Source organism: Abramis brama (genome assembly GCF_963993115.1).
Source record: "Abramis brama genome assembly, chromosome: 4".
In the NCBI taxonomy this organism is placed as follows: Eukaryota; Metazoa; Chordata; class Actinopteri; order Cypriniformes; family Leuciscidae; genus Abramis; species Abramis brama.
This window is the reverse complement of record NC_139966.1, coordinates 42378004-42397766: the sequence shown is the minus strand read 5'-3', so window position 1 is coordinate 42397766 and position 19763 is coordinate 42378004. Positions and strand designations below refer to the sequence as shown.

The 19763-nt window shown below is 38.6% G+C and overlaps 1 protein-coding gene across 3 annotated transcripts in view; it reads right to left on the bottom strand.

The window, feature by feature from the left end:
• The window catches only part of drd4-rs (dopamine receptor D4 related sequence), a 32642-nt gene extending 15498 nt beyond the window's left edge, over nucleotides 1–17144 (bottom strand). For 2 of the 3 annotated variants that reach the window (XM_084111757.1, XM_084111755.1), the window contains exon 1: nucleotides 8834–9445. The gene's annotated coding sequence lies outside the window, so the exon portion shown is untranslated. Of the gene's footprint in view, nucleotides 1–8833; nucleotides 9446–16920 lie in introns of those variants that run through there. The other variant, XM_084111758.1, reaches the window with a different exon arrangement.
• Between the last annotated feature and the right edge of the window lie 2619 nt (nucleotides 17145–19763).

The following is a 19763-nucleotide window of genomic DNA, read 5'->3' as shown; positions in this document are numbered from 1 at the left end:
GAAAGATTAGGTATTATATACTGTACATATAGCAGCATTAGCATTAGCGGGTGGCACATGAAATCCTGGACGTCTTTCTCTTACATGGAAATGTTTTATTTTTCTCAGCTGTGCTAACACTGGTACTTTATTTCCCACAAACTGATATGTGTATGTGAGTCAATGCATTAAGCTAATAATGAGCTAATCACTGTGAAATGTCATGGGTTAATGAAACATGCTTCTGATGTAATCGACAAAAGCTGTCGATGGGCATTCACTTCGTCAAATGGCATCATCCTAAAACAGATCCTGATAAGATTTCAGCTTCAATTCATTTCAAGCTGATAGATATATGAACAAAAACTGTCAAATGTACTTCATCCACTACATGTGCCTCATGACAATTGCCCTGCTGTGAGATCTTGGTCATTGATTTTCATGTTTTAAGTCTTGTAGATCAACTGCCAGCTTATCTAGAGTCCCTCTCACAATCTCACTCTCTCGTTTGGCCAATTAGCATTCAACACACAATCAAACAATTCTGAACAATTCAAAATAGGTTTTGCTGTGCTGTGTGTGTGAAGGGTGTGGCATTACGGAGATACCCCACGCTTTATATTTTGTGAACCTTTTTACAAAAGTTAACTGAGATCTCCTCTATTCCAGTTAGGGACATTTTGTAGGCACCCACATGGTGAAATATCATTAGAGCTGTGAATAAACTCAACGGTTCGGTGGACCCAGCACAGCTGCGATTAATGCGAGGTCACACTCTAATAAACGCCGCCCTCGGACAGTCAATTAGAAGGTCTGATATGGAGAAAAAGAAAAAAAAATTAGAAGTTATGGGACAAAGCAATTTTAAAGTGAAATAATTATTCCGATGGCAGAAGCAGATTAGATATAATATGGGTTGGAATCAGTCTGAGGAACAGAGGGCTCTGCATCATAGTGGCTTTTGGTTATTAATTCATTTGATAATCTAGATAATATTTTAATAGCTTATAAAAAGCCAATTTTTTTTTTTTTTTTTTGGTGGCATGTTGCCTATGTTGTCTAAAAATGTATAACATCACTCTTAATTGTAATGTAGACACATGCATTTTCTTTAAAGCTGCTTTGAAATTATGTGTATTGTAAAAAGCGCTATACAAATAAATAATTGAATTGAAAATCAAGCTTGCAGTTTTTCTAATACAGTATAAATGGAAGTCTTTGAACATAGACAGCAATATAGTAAAAATGAAGTGGATCATCATATTGATGGATTCCTTCTGTTTCTTTAACGAATCTCGTTTTCCTCTTTTTCTCTCTTTCCTCTTTTTCGTCACGACCAAGCCTTGCTTTACTCCATGAGAGCGGCCCCTGCTGTGATCTAGGGACCATCTGCCTGGATGGCTCTTCAATGAGTGAACTTATCTCTATCACACTCAAACACTCACATCAGACTCTTCTCCATGGTCAGATTATTTTCGAAATACCCCAGCTTCAATGTTTCTCAGTGCCAGGTATTTACGTCCCCGTCGGCTTTGTGCCAGACGGAGCCAAGTGGCCTATATAAGTACAAGATATGATTGACCTTTTCCTGCTTGATCTCAGCTTCTCAATGGATTTACAGACCTGGCATCCAACAATGTGGGTTGCCCTTTTAACCAGGATTTAGATTCAGCTCTGTTTTATCTCTAAGTAAGTTCAGAAGAAGCACCCAGGCAAGATCCCCAGTTTAAACTCACCCGCTCATGCCTGTACTAATTTACTAATTTGTGTAAACTGAGGGAATAATCAAACGTGCTCATCTATGTGGTTCACTCTCAAATATATTGGAAAGTCTGATTCATTTTAGTGAATCTGATTGTAGTGAATCATAAATGATGATATTTTTTCTCTCTAACACACACATTATACACACACATATATACACTGAACAAAATTATAAACGCAACACTTGTTTTTGCCGCCATTTTTCATGAGCTGAACTCAAAGATCTAAGACTTTTTCTATGTACACAAAATGCCTATTTCTCTCAAATATTATTCACAAATCTGTCTAAATCTGTGTTAGTGAGCACTTTGCCGAGATAATCCATCCACCTCATGTATGCTAGCCATGCAAGAACTGGTATGTTTTCAGCTTCCAGGAATTGTGTACAGATCCTTGCAACATGGGGCCGTGCATTATCATGCTGCAACATGAGGTGATGGTCGTGGATGAATGGCACAACAATGGGCCTCAGGATCTCGTCGCGGTATCTCTGTGCATTCAAAATGGCATCAATAAAATGCACCTGTGTTCGTTGTCCATAACACACGCCTGCTCATACCATAACCCCATCGCCCACCATGGGCCACTCGATCCACAACGTTGATATCAGCGCTCACCCAAACGACGCCATACACACTGTCTGCAATCTGCCCTTTACCGTGAAAACCGTGATTCATCCGTGAAGAGAACACCTCTCAAAGTGCCAGGCGCCATCGAATGTGAGCATTTGCCCACTCAAGTCGGTTACGACGACAAACTGCAGTCAGGTCGAGACCCCGATGAGGACGACGAGCATGCAGATGAGCTTCCCTGAGATAGTTTCTGACAGTTGGTGCAGAAATTCTTTGATTATGCAAACGATTGTTGCAGCAGCTGTCCAGGTGGCTGGTCTCAGACGATCTAGGAGGTGAAGATGCTGGATGTGGAGGTCCTGGGCTGGTGTGGTTACACGTGGTCTGCGGTTGTGAGGCCAGTTGGACTGCCAAATTCTCTGAAACGCCTTTGGAGACGGCTTATGGTAGAGAAATGAACATTAAATTCACTGGCAACAGCTTTGGTGGACATTCCTGCAGTCAGCATGCCAATTGCACGCTCCCTCAAAACTTGCGACATCTGTGGCATTGTGCTGTGAGATAAAACTGCATTTTAGAGTGGCCTTTTATTGTGGCCAGCCTAAGGCACACCTGTGCAATAATCATGCTGTCTAATCAGCATCTTGATATGCCACACCTGTGAGGTGGATGGATTATCTCGGCAAAGGAGAAGTGCTCAGTAACACAGATTTAGACAGATTTGTGGACAATATTTGAGAGAAATAGGCCTTTTGTGTACATAGAAAAAGTCTTAGATCTTAAAGTCTTAGAGTTCAGCTCATGAAAAATGGGGGCAAAAACAAAAGTGTTGTGTGTGTATTATATATATAATATTATATATATATATATAAAATATTATAATGTCTAAATCATTGTAGGAATCAAATTTAATCTGATTCATTTTTAGTGAATCCTAAATGTTCCCCCTTTCTATCTCATATGTAGCACTGAAAGGTCTGATTCAATGTAGTAAATCTGATTAATTTAAATGAAATCTCTCTCATATGTACTAGAATGGCTGATTTATTGTAGTGAATCTGATTCATTGTAGTGATTCTGATTCATTCTAGTGAATCTTACATGAATCCCCTCTCTCTCATATTTAGCACTAAAAGGTCTGATTCATTGTATTGAATCTTATTCATTCTAGTGAATCTTAAAATGATCCTCTCCCTCTCTCTAATCTAGAAAGGTCTGATTCATTGTAGTGAATCTGATTCATTCCAAATGAATATGATTCTCTCTCTGTCATATATAGCACTGGAATTCATTATAGTGAATAATTGTATCCTAAGTGGTCCTCTCTCTTATGTAGAACTGGAAAGTCTGATTCATTCTATTGAATCAACAGATTCCAAAAATTATACGACTCTTTGTAAATTTTTCCGTTCAAGTTTGATAGTGTTACCCTAATTGAGATTCAGTTATTCATTCATTCTAATTAATTTGAAATTATTCAAAAATACAGATTTTATTCAATCATAAATTACATCACATGGGTACAAGTTATATTTTTATTTATAAAAACATGCTGTCATCTTAATTTACTTAAATGTAGCTTAACTACTTAAAATTATGAGCTTAGCAAGCTACAATTTCAAAGAGAGTTCCCCAAAATTAATTATTAAGAATCCAGTTTGAGTATTGGACAGTGTTCGACAGCAGTGTTTTTCATTGTTCTTAGAAAAATCAGCCAAAGAATCATTCTACTCCTGACCTCAGTCTCTCCGCAAGTTTCATGTGTGTTTTTACATACTGAATGCAACCAATGCATTTCCTCCTCAAGCATATGGTAATGATATAACCTATTCTCAACCCTCAGTGCTGAGAGGTGTTTGACAGTCATCACCAAGGGCCTTAAATAGCATACTGATCTACTTCCTGCACCTCTCAAGAGATTCTTCAGACATGTAGCATAATTGTGTATATTACACTGAACAATGGGAGGAAGAGGCTGCTATGGGACTAGGTTGGGCAATAAATAAAAAGTCCGCCCACTTGCGGTCCGCAGTACCATAGCAACCAACCTATGGATTTTAGTGCCAGATCACATAAAGAATTTAATTGCCTGTGTTTCTTACCAATCATGTAGAGAACCATAACATCTCAGGGTGGTGGACAATACAAGACCATAGATGCAATTAAAAGCCACAGGTTTCCTTTAAGAGGCTGATGGGGTCATTGGATGAATGTTTGGGCGAGTGCAATAGACTTGATCAATGTTCTGCAGATGCCGAGCAGAGGCGTGAGAGTTGTGTGAATGCTGACATGCTGTCAGAGTGTGTTTCTTTGAAGGCAGTTCGTACGTACTGAGCAACAGGTGCTAAACAGCCCCGACTGCATTACAGCCACCTGTCTGAATGCAGCAGAACACAGCATGGTGCTGTTGGACCCGCTTCACTGAATGTCTATCACCAGAGGAAACGACAACCTAATGTGTCTTTCTGACCAGCTGTGTGCACAGCAACAACAGCATGACACTGGTATAGGGGGTGGAGGGGAAAGACTGATCTGGCACTGGACCCACAGTCGGGCATTGTGTGTGTGTGTGTGTGTGTGTGTGTGTGTGTGTGTGTGTGTGTGTGTGTGTGTGTGTGTGTGTGTGTGTGTTGAGTTAGTTGCTATGGTTTCTAAAAACGGATGCTCATATCAGAGCATTGTGTGCAATTTGTACTTAATTTGAGTGTGTGAATAGTGTGAATGACCCAACCCAATCTCAAGAGAAAACAAGTATTTTACGAGTTGGCAAATTTGTATGAATTTGTACAAAAATGTATGATTTATGATGTATTTTTAGAAGAAAAAAAAGCAAGCAGCATGAAGGTCAACCTTTAAACCTTACCATCAGCAGGGTGTAAGTAGATCATTCCTACGAATTAGCCACCAATTCATCAAAATATAAAATACTTTAGTGAATTTAGTGATTTAGTGAAAGGGCATTGGGGACCAGGAGTCACTACTCAAAAAATAATCACTATATTCTGATTTATTGTGAATACAGTTGGACATAAAATAAATACAAATCTTTCGCCAGCATCCAGTTTCTGTTTTTTACGGTGACCGGGAGGGGACATGTTCGGTTCACTTATTTTTGTCATGGCCACAACATATAAACTCGTGGGAACGTCCTAATATCTTGTGGGAACGTCATATTAAGTCGTGGCCACGAGATCATTTTGGTGAGGTAACGACATCATGTCGTGGCCACGCGATGCAAAGTCGTAGCCTCGAGATCATATGTTGAGGGAACGATATATTTTTCTCGTGAGAGAACGACATCTATTTGTCGTGGCCACGAGTTATGTTGAGGGAGCCACAGCGGCCAATACTGTAACCGTACCATAGCATAGACTGGGCTACAGCAGAGATGGAGATGACAGAAGAAATAACATTTTACTTTAAATTAGGAATGTCATATAAAGATATAGTTCGGTCTTTGGCATTAAGACATGTGTACGTTATAAGTGAAAGACACATGAAGGCATTCTTAGACTTTTTCATCGCACGCATATTTAGGGACAGTTGGTTTTATGACTGTAAGTCATTGTCTTCAAATGCTATTGAGCTTTAAATATTGTCATATTCTGTATATGATCCCATACAGTAGTGAAATACATAGCAATATTTGCATATGATTTAGCAGTTTATTGTCATAAATATCAAAAATATTAAAGGTGTGCATCATACATGAGACCTATATGAACAATATACAGTTGGTTTTATGACTGTAAGTCATTGTCTTCAAATGATATTGAGCTTTAAAGGACAAATCCAGTGAAAAATGAACCTGGGGTTAATTAACACATGGTTACCGAGTCGATCGTTCCCTGTGATGCGTTTTCATGAAAATCGAATGTATAGAGTTTTATCTTTAAAAACAGATTAGCTCATAACACTAGTATATGGGGCACAGAGTAAGTAAAAGTACATCGCTAGTTAATACCACTAACAAGGCTCAAAATAGCCTCACACTAACACGGTAGCATAATGAGGGTCCTTACATACAAACCGAAGCATTGAGAACTTTGTAAGTGTACAGACAGTTTAATAAGAAGATACTTTATAAAGACAGTACATTACACGTTTACATGCAGGAGCCATCTTGGAAAACAGTCTCGACTAATCGAGTCACGAACGGCGTGCTAAGTGAGCTGGTTGATAGGAATTACGTTTGTGAAATCTAACGTAGCGCGGCGTTCGTGGCTCGATTAGTCGAGACTGTTTTCCAAGATGGCTCCTGCATGTAAACGCGTAATGTGTCTTTATAAAGTATCTTCTTATTAAACTGTCTGTACACTTACAAAGTTCTCAATGCTTCGGTTTGCATGTAGGGACCCTCATTATGCTACCGTGTTAGTGTGAGGCTATTTTGAGCCTTGTTAGTGGTATTAACTAGCGATTTACTTTTACTTACTCTGTGCCCCATATACTAGTGTTATGAGCTAATCTGTTTTTAAAGATAAAACTCTTTACATTCGATTTTCATGAAAACGCATCCCAGGGAACGATCGACTCGGTAACCATGTGTTAATTAACCCCAGGTTCATTTTTCACTGGATTTGTCCTTTAAATATTGTCATATTTTGTGTATGATCCAATACAGTAGTGAAATAGGCCTACACAGCAATATTTGCATATGATTTAGCAGTTTATTGTCATAAATATCAAAAATCTAAAAGGTGTGCATCATACATGAGACCTGGGTGAACAATGTACAGTTGGTTTTATGACTGTAAGTCATTGTCTTCAAATGCTATTGAAGTTAGAAACGTTTATGCCAATGTCGCATGTAATTTTGAGACGGTCCCTAAATATGCGTGCGACAAAAAAATCTAAGAATGCGCTTCATGTGTCTTTCACTTATAACGTACCCATGTCTTAATGCCAAAGACCGCACTATATCTTTATATGACATTCCTAATTTAAAGTAAAATGTTATTTCTTCTGTCATCTCCATCTCTGCTGTAGCCCAGTCTGTGCTATGGTACGGTTACAGTATTGGCCGCTGTGGCTCCCTCAACTCGTGGCCACGACAAATGTCGTTCTCTCAAAATATGAAGTCGTGGCCACGAGAAAAATATATCGTTCACTCAACATATGATCTCGAGGCTACGACTTTGCATCGCGTGGCCACGACATAATGATGTCGTTACCTCAACAAAATGATCTCGTGGCCACGACTTATAACCCAGATAGCAGACCAACATTGAATCTATATTGAATCAATGTTAATGCATTAACCAAAAGATCATTGAATCAATGTTGAAATTTAACATTGATTTTTCATCAGGTTTGCACCCTGAAATAATGTTATTTCAACAATGAAAAATCAAATCGTGATTTCACGTTCCCACAAGATATTATGACGTTCCCACGACTTAATATCACGTTCCCACAAGATATTATCACGTTCCCACGACTTAATATCACGTTCCCACGAGTTTATATGTTGTGGCCACGACAAAAATAAGTGAACCGAACATGTCCCCTCCCGGTCACCGTAGTTTTTCAATGTACTGATGGTTGCCTTTTATAGTAGCTTTAGTTTAAATGACTTTTCTCAAAACACACCTGTAATTTTTTTTAATCCATGTAATTATTGTCTCTCTTCACTTGGTTTAGATGTTTTGTTTATTTTAGTAGTTGTTGTCTTAAATTTGTTTGAAATTTGTCTTAAATTTAAACACTGTCCATTTTGTCTTTTTTCACATGTTAATATCTCTGTGAATGTGTCTCAGTATATTATTTTAGTGTTTGTCAGTTATGCTTTCATTAATAATATATATATGAAGAGTTCAGATGCAAAAGCCTCTAAGTTCCATCTGAAATTTTCTTAAAGAATGATCATTTTTATCAAGCTCGTATATTTAAGTTCAGTAATTTCACTTAAATGGCAATGAAAATTACCTATGAATTGTCATTTAAGTGAAATTACTGAACTTAAATATACAAGCTTGATAAAAATGATCATTCTAGAAAAAAAATTCAGATGGCACTTAGAGGCTTTTGCATCTGAACTCTTCATATATATATATATATATATATATATATATATATATAGTTATTATTAATGAAAGCATTAACAAAATAGCAGCTTTGAGCAGTCTGAGGATTTCATCATAATTTGGTTGTCACTTTTCCAGCGTTTTTGGTTCAGGTCATGTCTATTAGTCTAATTTGTAGTTGTGATCAAATGCAGAAAAAAGGGAGAATTCACTCAAGCAGAAAAGCTTTGTACTGATACACCTTGAGCCCTGTCTAAATTCTGTGCAGATAAGTCTGCGTTCATTCATATTCATGAATTTTGTTTGTCATTTGCATAATTTAAAAGGCAAATGTTTCTGGTTCACCCAAAACGAAGATGTAAAATCTAACATGAACAGACCACCATTTATCTTGTCATGTTTTCCTCATTTAGTTTATTTGCCTCACTTTAGGTTATTACGGTTAAGTCTAGCATTCAGGTAAATAGAAAAACTTGAGACAAATGTTCTTACCTGAAACTCAAAATGGACAGAAAACCGTCACAGGAAAATGTCAGAAATCCATTAAACGCACTCTCCCGTCCCCAAAGGTGTCAGCGCATCAGAGGTCAAAAGAGTGTCCCTCTCAGTCTCCCATTGTCTCAGCTTTTACGTTTTTTTCCATGAGAGAAGCACGTCTTCCAGCTGAGCTTTTTTTCCCCCTGTGTGCAACGCAGTGATCTTTTCTGACACTCTTATGTGTCAGAAAGTTTCCTCAGGTAGCGTATCCGCTAGTTTTATACGTGCCGTCTCTCGCTCTCTTAGTTCATTAGCTGCTGTCTGCGGAGACGGAGTGAGAGAGCGCTCTCATTCTCTCCGCTCTTCTGTCTGTGCGCCACATGCTTTCTGCTTCTCTATCAGTTACTCCCTCTCTCTTTCTCACCTCTCTCTCTCTCCCTTCTTACCTTGTGACTCCTTTCTTGGTCTATTTATGAGTATCTTTTCTTCTTTCTCTCATCGGTCCTCTTTACACATGTCTCTCTCTCTCTCTTTATTTTTCTTCAGTTTTTCTCACTCGGTCTCGTGCTTTCTGTCTGTCTCTCTTTCTCTCTCCCAACGTTTAATTGGTCGTGGTGCACTTATGGCTGTGATTGGTTGACAGATGAATCATTTGAGCTCCCTCTCTGTGATGTGTGTCTCAGAACAGCTGTTGACCAATCACTGACCCAGTATGAGCTTCGGGTTCTGACATGCAAAACTGCTCAATTTGAGCCCAGGACAGAGGGTACTAAATGTGAGGCATGTCCTTCATGTCTCGCTGGTAAATATGCTCAAAGGGAAGAGGCAGGGATGGCTTCTTTGACTCCAGTGTTCAGTTGCATTATCTATCTGATAACAACCAATTAGGTTTTGTTTGCTTTGGTTCTGGCAGCCGGCCCTGCTCTGACCCTTTTTGGTTGCTTTCATATAGATCTGTTTGAGCTTTTAGAACAGTAAACGTTCCTGAGCTTGGTGTATGACCCGTAATACAAACACAATTGTGCTCATTTACCCTTAAGTGGATATTTTAAGGGACAGATGAAAATGTATGTGTGTCTGGTAGGATGTTGTGTAAGAGTGTGAGATATATGGATCTGAAAAACCAGATGGGTGGGTGGTGAACCCATCGCCTTCCAACAAATGCATTTGTCAGGGTAATACCTGCCCAGACTCAGCCCACAACCTTTATCTTTGCCAACAAAATGTCTTAAGGCACCCACACACTACAAGATAATCGGCACGATTGTGGACCCAATTGACCCTTTGCTAAGCCACGCCCGAAACCCACCACAGGCCAATCGTGGCTTAGCAACCGTAACTAGGCACGGGAGGTCTGGCAAGCTTTCGAGCGAGGGAAATATGCGTTTTGCGTATGGATTGTGCAAATCTGATACCCGGTATCCTAAAAGTTTGGCCGGGGGGGGGGGATGGGGATTTTTCCCTTCTCGAAACTTAAAACCCAAGGGATGAAATGCCGGGCATGGATCAAGCAGTGTGGGAGGCCCCATTCACAACTAAATGTTGTAGATTAGACGACGTGTGAGCAGTAGCCTGGCGCGCTAAAAATATAAGCTGGAGAATGTTATCATTGCAAAGTGGTCAGGCTAATGTCTTGTGTTTATTCCACAAGACTTATGGGTAAGATGTTTGATTTATAATTATTAGATTATTTTCAAATTTCACTTACCCTGCTGTGCATGAACATTTAGTGACTCAATTTGTGTGTTTCCCATTTGAATGGTCAGCGTATGAGGCGGCTGCTGCTTACGCTGGGACCTATAGGCTTTAGCTTCAATTTTGATACAATTATTCTCTAATCGGTTGCATATTATGTCGTGGATATATCCCTCGAATGCATACTGCAGTCCCTTTTGTCTTGCTCTCTCAGATATTTCACCTGTTCGCCAAAAATGACTAATTATCTCCTTGGGAATGTCTGACACCGGTGCATATGTAATAGACGTGCCAGGTGCAAAAGCTTGTCAGGCGTAGCAACAGTAACTAAGGAGGGCGGGGCTTAGCGAAGGGTCAATTCTCCCCTTCCGACAATCCTAGGTAAAGTCCTGATTATCTTGATGGTTTCTACGGATAATCTTATCAGATTTTCCTGTGGTGTGAGGTGTGTTACGAGTGATTGAATCTGCTCGGAATAACATCGGGGCCGCACCAATCACGAATCGTACATTTCCAACATGTTATATTTACGATCAGAAATCCTGTTTTGTGAGGGGAACCCCGTAGATTGTCACGTGAAAAGAAACAATACCCAATCAGAAAGCGAGCTGACAGATAACGGAAATATAATACGACTTCATCCACACTTTCCTATCTTTTTTTTTCAGTGAATTTATTCCTGTGATAAAAAATTTTCAGCATCATTACTCCAGTCTTCAGTGTCACATGATCCTTTAGAATTTTTTTCGTGCTGCTCAAGAAACATTATTATTATCAGTCTTGAAAACAGTTGTGCCGCTTAATATTTTGGTGGAAACCGGGGTAGTTTTTTTTTTTTTTTTTTTTTCACGATTCTTTGATAGAAAGTTCAAAACAGCAATTGAAATATTTTTTGTAACATTATAAATATTTCATTTTTCACTGTCACTTTTGATCAATTTATTGTGTCCTTGCAGAATTTTTTTTATCTTACTGACCCCAAACTTTTGAACAGTAGTGCTTATAGATAAATTTCTTGTTTGATTTGATGTTTATACCGTTTCCTAGATAACGTTTCCTAACACCACCAAACATTGCCAATTATTTTTGTATATTTTTGTAAGTTTCTATTAATTAAAATCAAATCAAAGTCTTATAATGTATGAATTTTAAAACATTTTATATATTTTAACATTTTATATATTTCTATATTGGCAGTATCTTTAATAAATGTAGTTTTTATTTGTTGCTTCTAACTGTTTTTCGACTAGTCACCTCCTCTTCAGACCATTAGTCAACAAATCCTCTGGTAAACACTGCAAAATGATTGCAGGCACAGAGGTGCAGCTTTAATTTGAAAGAGCTGAGAGCTCACTGAAAAATGACTAATTTCACGTTTCAAGTCATGTCAAGTACATTTTTCTGACGTGACTGAAAGTGGTAATATCTCAGTGGGTGAGTTTTTTACTCAGTAATTCATCCATCCATTTTCAAAAGTTTGATTCATTCAGGCTGATTTGTGGCCCATATGTGAACATGAAAGGAGTTATTGAATTGATTGGGTAATGAAGCTGTTGTTTTCTCTTTTGATTTTTCACTGCCTCTGGAACTTTGCTCACTGCTATTGCCATTGGACAGTGCCACTGCACTGCATTAATTACATTTATTTTTTTTTATTTTTTTTTTTATATTGTTTTTTGGGTGATTTTCCTTTTATTGTGACAGGACAGTAGAGAGATGACAGGAAACGAGGTGGGAGAGAGACGGGGGATGGGATCGGGAAAGGTCCACGAGCCGGGACTCGAACTCGGGCCGCCCGAGCGCAAAGGGCATTGATGCCGACACACACATTTACATTTTAAAGCACAACTTTGTATTAAACAGTCGATTATTGTTTCCTAAAAATGACTTCCGGCCCCTTTGGCCATACAATTTGCTGGCAATGTGAAAGGACCCTGCAGGTTGCGCATGCATGTGAGGACCATTTTGCGCATGTGTGTGTAGATTTACAAGCGTTTTTGGATGCAGGAATCAGAACAACTTCTCTAAACCTCTTTAAACACAGATAAGGAAAACATGGATTGCTGAACATTTGCTGCCTGCTGATAAAGCACAGGAATCCTATCAAATGTGAGCTGCACGGGACCCCAAATAAAAAAGGGCAGCACTTTGACCAGTCAATCTTACCTATAAGGTAAGGTCACCCTTTTTTTCTGGAAAGGCTGATTTAGTGTGATGCCGGTTATGTTTACACAGCAGCAGAGTACAGAATATAGCAAAACACTGTACATGCATAATCGAAAGGAGACGTAAAAGGAAAAAAATATGAACAATATGAAAAATTAAACTACTGAAACTGGATTTCGGTAAATCAAATTTTGTTATTAGTTAACATTGCTTAATGCATTAACTAACAATGAGCAATACATTTTTTACAATACTTATTAGTCCTTGTTAAAGTTAGTTAATAAAAATACAACTTATCATTGTTCATTCATGTTAGCTCAGGTCCATGAACGAGATTTTGCAAGATCTCCCATGTTCACAGTCGGGACTTTGGTTGTTTGCTTGTGAAGTAAATTCTTTTTAAATGTATTATTAATTAAATATAATTACATTTTTATTAACATTTTTAAATAAATAGATAGTGTGTGTGTGTGTGTGTTTAAAAATGTTATTATATTTAATAATACATATAATTCATGCATTTATAATAATGCATATTTAATTTTATATATTTTTTAAAATTTACAAAAAATTTAAATAATATTAACATTTTATTTTAATAATGTATTAGTGAATGTTGAAATTAACATCAGATACGATTAATAAATGCTTTAGACATGTTATTCATTGTCATGTTAACCAATTTAACTAATGCTAACGAATGAAACCTTATAGTAAAGTGTTAATAACATTTTAAAGACAACTTGTTAGAGATATTCAGGGACTGAGTGTCTTTTCCCCCCTTATTATGGCTTAATTACGAGTAGCTAAAACACAATGTCTTGTGAGCATTAAATATTTTTCCTGTCGTCCTTAATTGATCGGACTATATATTTGAATGCACGGCCAGAGTATGCACTGTGTGATTTGTTTCTTTGAGATAGCATCCCAAGTTCAGTTAAGCCACTGCAATAAACAACTCGTGCAAATCTTCAAACTTTAATTACCAACTAATTACACTGATTAGATAATCACTCCTCTCTGGTTAACAACTGTTAGAGAGAGACAAACTGAGCTCAGGCTTTAGCAGAGGAAGGGAGAGAGTTTGGAAACACAATTTCAAAACATATTCCTGTTTGTGTTATTGTGATTTCACTCAGCACAGAGGTGTCCGATGTGTGATGTCTGATCTCTGTCATAACATGCAAAACATATTGTAACATTTTTCTTTTGTATAGTCTTTCTTTATATTACCTTTATATTACCAAAGCATCAATATAAAGAATAAAATAAGAGACAAGGAAATGAAAATGGTCATGTTGGTTTCAGATGATTTTGAAAAAAAAAATTCAAAAAAAATGTGTAATACAAATGGCTTCAATATATATATATATATATATATATATATATATATATATATATACACTCACCTAAAGGATTATTAGGAACACCTGTTCAATTTCTCATTAATGCAATTATCTAATCAACCAATCACATGGCAGTTGTTTCAATGCATTTAGGGGTGTGGTCCTGGTCAAGACAATCTCCTGAACTCCAAACTGAATGTCAGAATGGGAAAGAAAGGTGATTTAAGCAATTTTGAGCGTGGCATGGTTGTTGGTGCCAGACGGGCCGGTCTGAGTATTTCACAATCTGCTCAGTTACTGGGATTTTCACGCACAACCATTTCTAGGGTTTACAAAGAATGGTGTGAAAAGGGAAAAACATCCAGTATGTGGGCAAAAATGCCTTGTTGATGCTAGAGGTCAGAGGAGAATGGACCGACTGATTCAAGCTGATAGAAGAGCAACTTTGACTGAAATAACCACTCGTTACAACCGAGGTATGCAGCAAAGCATTTGTGAAGCCACAACACGCACAACCTTGAGGCGGATGGGCTACAACAGCAGAAGACCCCACCGGGTACCACTCATCTCCACTACAAATAGGAAAAAGAGGCTACAATTTGCACGAGCTCACCAAAATTGGACAGTGTAAGACTGGAAAAATGCTGCCTGGTCTGATGAGTCTCGATTTCTGTTGAGACATTCAGATGGTAGAGTCAGAATTTGGCGTAAACAGAATGAGAACATGGATCCATCATACCTTGTTACCACTGTGCAGGCTGGTGGTGGTGGTGGTGTAATGGTGTGGGGGATGTTTTCTTCGCACACTTTAGGCCCCTTAGTGCCAATTGGGCATCGTTTAAATGCCACGGCCTACCTGAGCATTGTTTCTGACCATGTCCATCCCTTTATGACCACCATGTACCCATCCTCTGATGGCTACTTCCAGCAGGATAATGCACCATGTCACAAAGCTCGAATCATTTCAAATTGGTTTCTTGAACATGACAATGAGTTCACTGTACTAAAATGGCCCCCACAGTCACCAGATCTCAACCCAATAGAGCATCTTTGGGATGTGGTGGAACGGGAGCTTCGTGCCCTGGATGTGCATCCCACAAATCTCCATCAACTGCAAGATGCTATCCTATCAATATGGGCCAACATTTCTAAAGAATGCTTTCAGCACCTTGTTGAATCAATGCCACGTAGAATTAAGGCAGTTCTGAAGGCGAAAGGGGGTCAAACACAGTATTAGTATGGTGTTCCTAATAATCCTTTAGGTGAGTGTATATATATATATATATATATACACCTGTTCAATTTCTCATTAATGCAATTATCTAATCAACCAATCACATGGCAGTTGCTTCAATGCATTTAGGGGTGTGGTCCTGGTCAAGACAATCTCCTGAACTCCAAACTGAATGTCAGAATGGGAAAGAAAGGTGATTTAAGCAATTTTGAGCGTGGCATGGTTTTTGGTGCCAGACGGGCCGGTCTGAGTATTTCACAATCTGCTCAGTTACTGGGATTTTCACGCACAACCATTTCTAGGGTTTACAAAGAATGGTGTGAAAAGGGAAAAACATCCAGTATGCGGCAGTCCTGTGGGCGAAAATGCCTTGTTGATGCTAGAGGTCAGAGGAGAATGGGCCGACTGATTCAAGCTGATAGAAGAGCAACTTTGACTGAAATAACCACTCGTTACAACCGAGGTATGCAGCAAAGCATTTGTGAAGCCACAACACGCACAACCTTGAGGCGGATGGGCTACAACAGCAGAAGACCCCACCGGGTACCACTCATCTCCACTACAAATAGGAAAAAGAGGCTACAATTTGCATGAGCTCACCAAAATTGGACAGTTGAAGACTGGAAAAATGTTGCCTGGTCTGATGAGTCTCGATTTCTGTTGAGACATTCAGATGGTAGAGTCAGAATTTGGCGTAAACAGAATGAGAACATGGATACATCATGCCTTGTTACCACTGTGCAGGCTGGTGGTGGTGGAGTAATGGTGTGGGGGATGTTTTCTTGGCACACTTTAGGCCCCTTAGTGCCAATTGGGCATCGTTTAAATGCCACGGCCTACCTGAGCATTGTTTCTGACCATGTCCATCCCTTTATGACCACCATGTACCCATCCTCTGATGGCTACTTCCAGCAGGATAATGCACCATGTCACAAAGCTCAAATCATTTCAAATTGGTTTCTTGAACATGACAATGAGTTCACTGTACTAAAATGGCCCCCACAGTCACCAGATCTCAACCCAATAGAGCATCTTTGGGATGTGGTGGAACGGGAGCTTCGTGCCCTGGATGTGCATCCCACAAATCTCCATCAACTGCAAGATGCTATCCTATGAATATGGGCCAACATTTCTAAAGAATGCTTTCAGCACCTTGTTGAATCAATGCCACGTAGAATTAAGGCAGTTCTGAAGGCGAAAGGGGGTCAAACACAGTATTAGTATGGTGTTCCTAATAATCCTTTAGGTGAGTGTATATATATGATTATTCCAAACTACTTGAGATTTTCATGTAAGGAATTTCATTGTTTTTTCAAGGATTTTTGTCTTCGTTTGAAACACTTCTACTGTATGTCCCTCAAAATTATTAAAATATTTTTTTTCTTTATAGGTATTATACATACTAATTTGTAAATCAAAATAATAATAACTTACAATAAAGTAAAATAAGAATAAGAAAATATACATAAAGCTGTTTCTTTCTTTGCCTCTTTTCTGTAGCATTTGACTCATTCTTGATCTCTAAAAAACTGATAGTAGTCATCATGCCATCTGCACACACCTCCTAACAGAGCTACTTTTATCTAACCTCTCTCATCTTTCTCTCTCTCTCCTTCCACCCTCTTCTTTCGTGAAAAATTAATTGAGTTTTCTTCCCGTACCTCAAATGTGGCAGAGGTTTTGACGCTGTTGCCATTTCGGTACGTGTGAAGAACAGCGAGTGTGAAGCTGCTTGTCCCTTAAGCATCCTTTCCCTTTAGTTACATATCCTACACCTGAAAGAGACAATAATGTGTGCCATAATGTTGTTTCCAGGGTCACAGTTTATTTGTTGCTTAATTATGTTTTATGATGAGAAATACCAGTAACAGAGTTCGAGTGCGTGTCGTGCTCAAAAGTTTACATACACCTTGCAGAATCTGACAAAATAAGAGGGATCATACAAAATGCATGTTGTCTTTTATTTAGTAATGTCCTGAATAAGACATTTTACATAAAAGATGTTTACATAGTCCACAAGACTAAAAATGACCCCAAAAGTTTACATACACTTGATTCTTAATATTGTGTGCTGTTACCTGGATGACCTGCAGAAAACTTTTTGGAATTTTGAAGATCAAGGTCAATTGTACTTAATTTGTCTTCTGGGAAACATGTAAGCATCTTCTGTTGCTTCCGAAGGACAGCACTAAATAAAATAAAAAAATAAAATAAAAGATATTTGAAGAAAAATTGACGCCTCCATCCTGTTCAAACGTTTTCAACCCCCGGTTCTGCATCGTGTTTCCTTCTGGAGCATCAGTGAATGTCTGAACCTTTTGTAATATTTGTGTTTGAGTCCTTCAGTCGTCCTCAGTGTGAAAAGATGAATCTCAAAATCATACAGTCACTGCTGGAAAGGGTTCAAATATGAAAAATTAGCAGGACCTGAAGGATTTTTCTGAAGAACGTTGGGTTGTTTGAAAGCTCATGACAAACAAGGGACTCATGAACAACCATCACAAAACAAACAACAAAACAGTTGTGGATCATCCAAGTCATGAGAGACAGTATTAAGGATCAAATATGTAAGCTTTTGTATGGTGTCATTTGAATAAATTCAGCTTTTTTTGTCTTTTTTTTTTTGTCTTGTGGACTATATAAAAATCTTTTATGTAAAATAACTTATTAAGGACAGTGCTAAATAAAAGACAATATACCTTTTGTATGATCTCTCTTATTTTGTTAAAATAATTAACATTTTACCGATTCTGCAAGGTGCAGCCTATGTAAACTTTTGAGCACAACTGTACGTGTTTGTGTCTGTCTCTCTCAGTCAGATGCCGCGGTGCAGAGACAGATTTCATTCTTAAAGCAGACATTTGAAGGCTGAATCAGTCAGACTGCCAATACCATCTGCACACTTTTTGCCTTGTTTGATTTGGAGCTACCATTATAATCTCAGCAAGGACGTGTCATTTGTGGAGAAGTTTTGCTCTTGTTAAGCCTCATTAGTCATACTGAGAGGAAAAATTAATAATGCTCATATTTAAAAAGAGGGAAAGCGATGTTTGACATTTGTAAAAAGACATTTTCTAAATCTTTCATTTGGTCTTGTGGTTAACTACAACATTCTCATCTATCCTCCCCTGTCCTATTCTACTCGGTTCCTCTCCTCATTGTATTTTTCACATATTCTGTCCACTTTATCCATCCTCTTTTCTTCTTTCCTCCCATTGTTTCCTCTCAACATCTGTGTGACAATGCCAAAAGAGACGAGTTGAGGAAAGCAGAAGAGAGGAGAAATTGAAGAAAGACATGTTGAGGACAGGAGAGACAAGGGCATAAGACAAGGTGAAAAGAGGGGAGAAAAGGAAAGAAGATAAGAGGATAGATAAAGAGAAGAGGAGACTAATTACAAAGAGAGAAGAGGATAAATGATGAGATGACAATTAAGGAGAGGAGGAGAGACAGAAATGGAGGAGAGGAGAAATGACAAGGAGAGGAGAGACGAGGAGAGGATAGATTAGAGAGGAGAAACAAGAAGATGAGGCGAGAAATGGAAATGAGAAAAGAGAGTCGAAACAAGGAGAGCATCCCGTAGATTATGAGAGGAGATATAAGATAACAATAAGACAAGGAGAGGAAAACAGAAGAAAGACAAGGAGAGACAGAAGAAGGAGGAGAGGAGAAATGATGAGGAGAGACAAGAAAATGAGACAGGGAGAGGAGAATATAGAGAAGAGACAATGAGAAGACAGAGATGGAGAAAAAGTGTTGAGGAGAGAAGAGACCCAAAGAAGACAGAGGAGAGAGATTATGAGAGAAGGGGCAAGGAGGGGAGCAAAGAGAAGAGGAAAGGAGTGGAAAGAAGAGGTGAGGGTAGATGAGAAGAAAAAAAGAAAGACGTGGAGAGGAAAGTAGAGGTGAGGAGAAAGCAGGAGTAGAGGAGAGTAGAGGAGATGATATATGAGGAGAAGAGAGAAGAGGACGAAAGACAAGGAGAAAGGAGATGATGAGAGAAAAGGAAAGGAGAGCTGAGGATAGATGAAGAGAAGAGGAGAGAAAAGACTAAAGAGAAGAGGATAATTGATGAGAGATGATGAAAGGAGCAATGACAAGAAAGTGAGACAAGGAGAAAAGACCAGGAGAGACAGAGATTCGAGGAGAGGAGAAATTATGAGTAGAGAGATGAGATGAGAAGAGAGATGGAGAGAGGATGGAAGAAAGGAGAGAATAGATTAAGAGAGGAGATAAAGTTGAGACAAAAATGAGACAAAAAGACAAGACAGGGTGAGGAGAGACAAGGACAGACAAAGGTGGAGGAGAAGAGAAATTATGAGGAGATGAGACACTAAGAGAATACAAGAGAATAAGAGAGAGACAAGATAGAGAACAACAGAGATGAAGAATGAGAAATGATTAGGTGAAAAGAGAATACAGGACAAGGAGGGGAGCAATGAGACAAATGACAAAAAGAGGAGAGATAAATGAGGAGATGATGAGCAATAAGGAGAGACAAGAA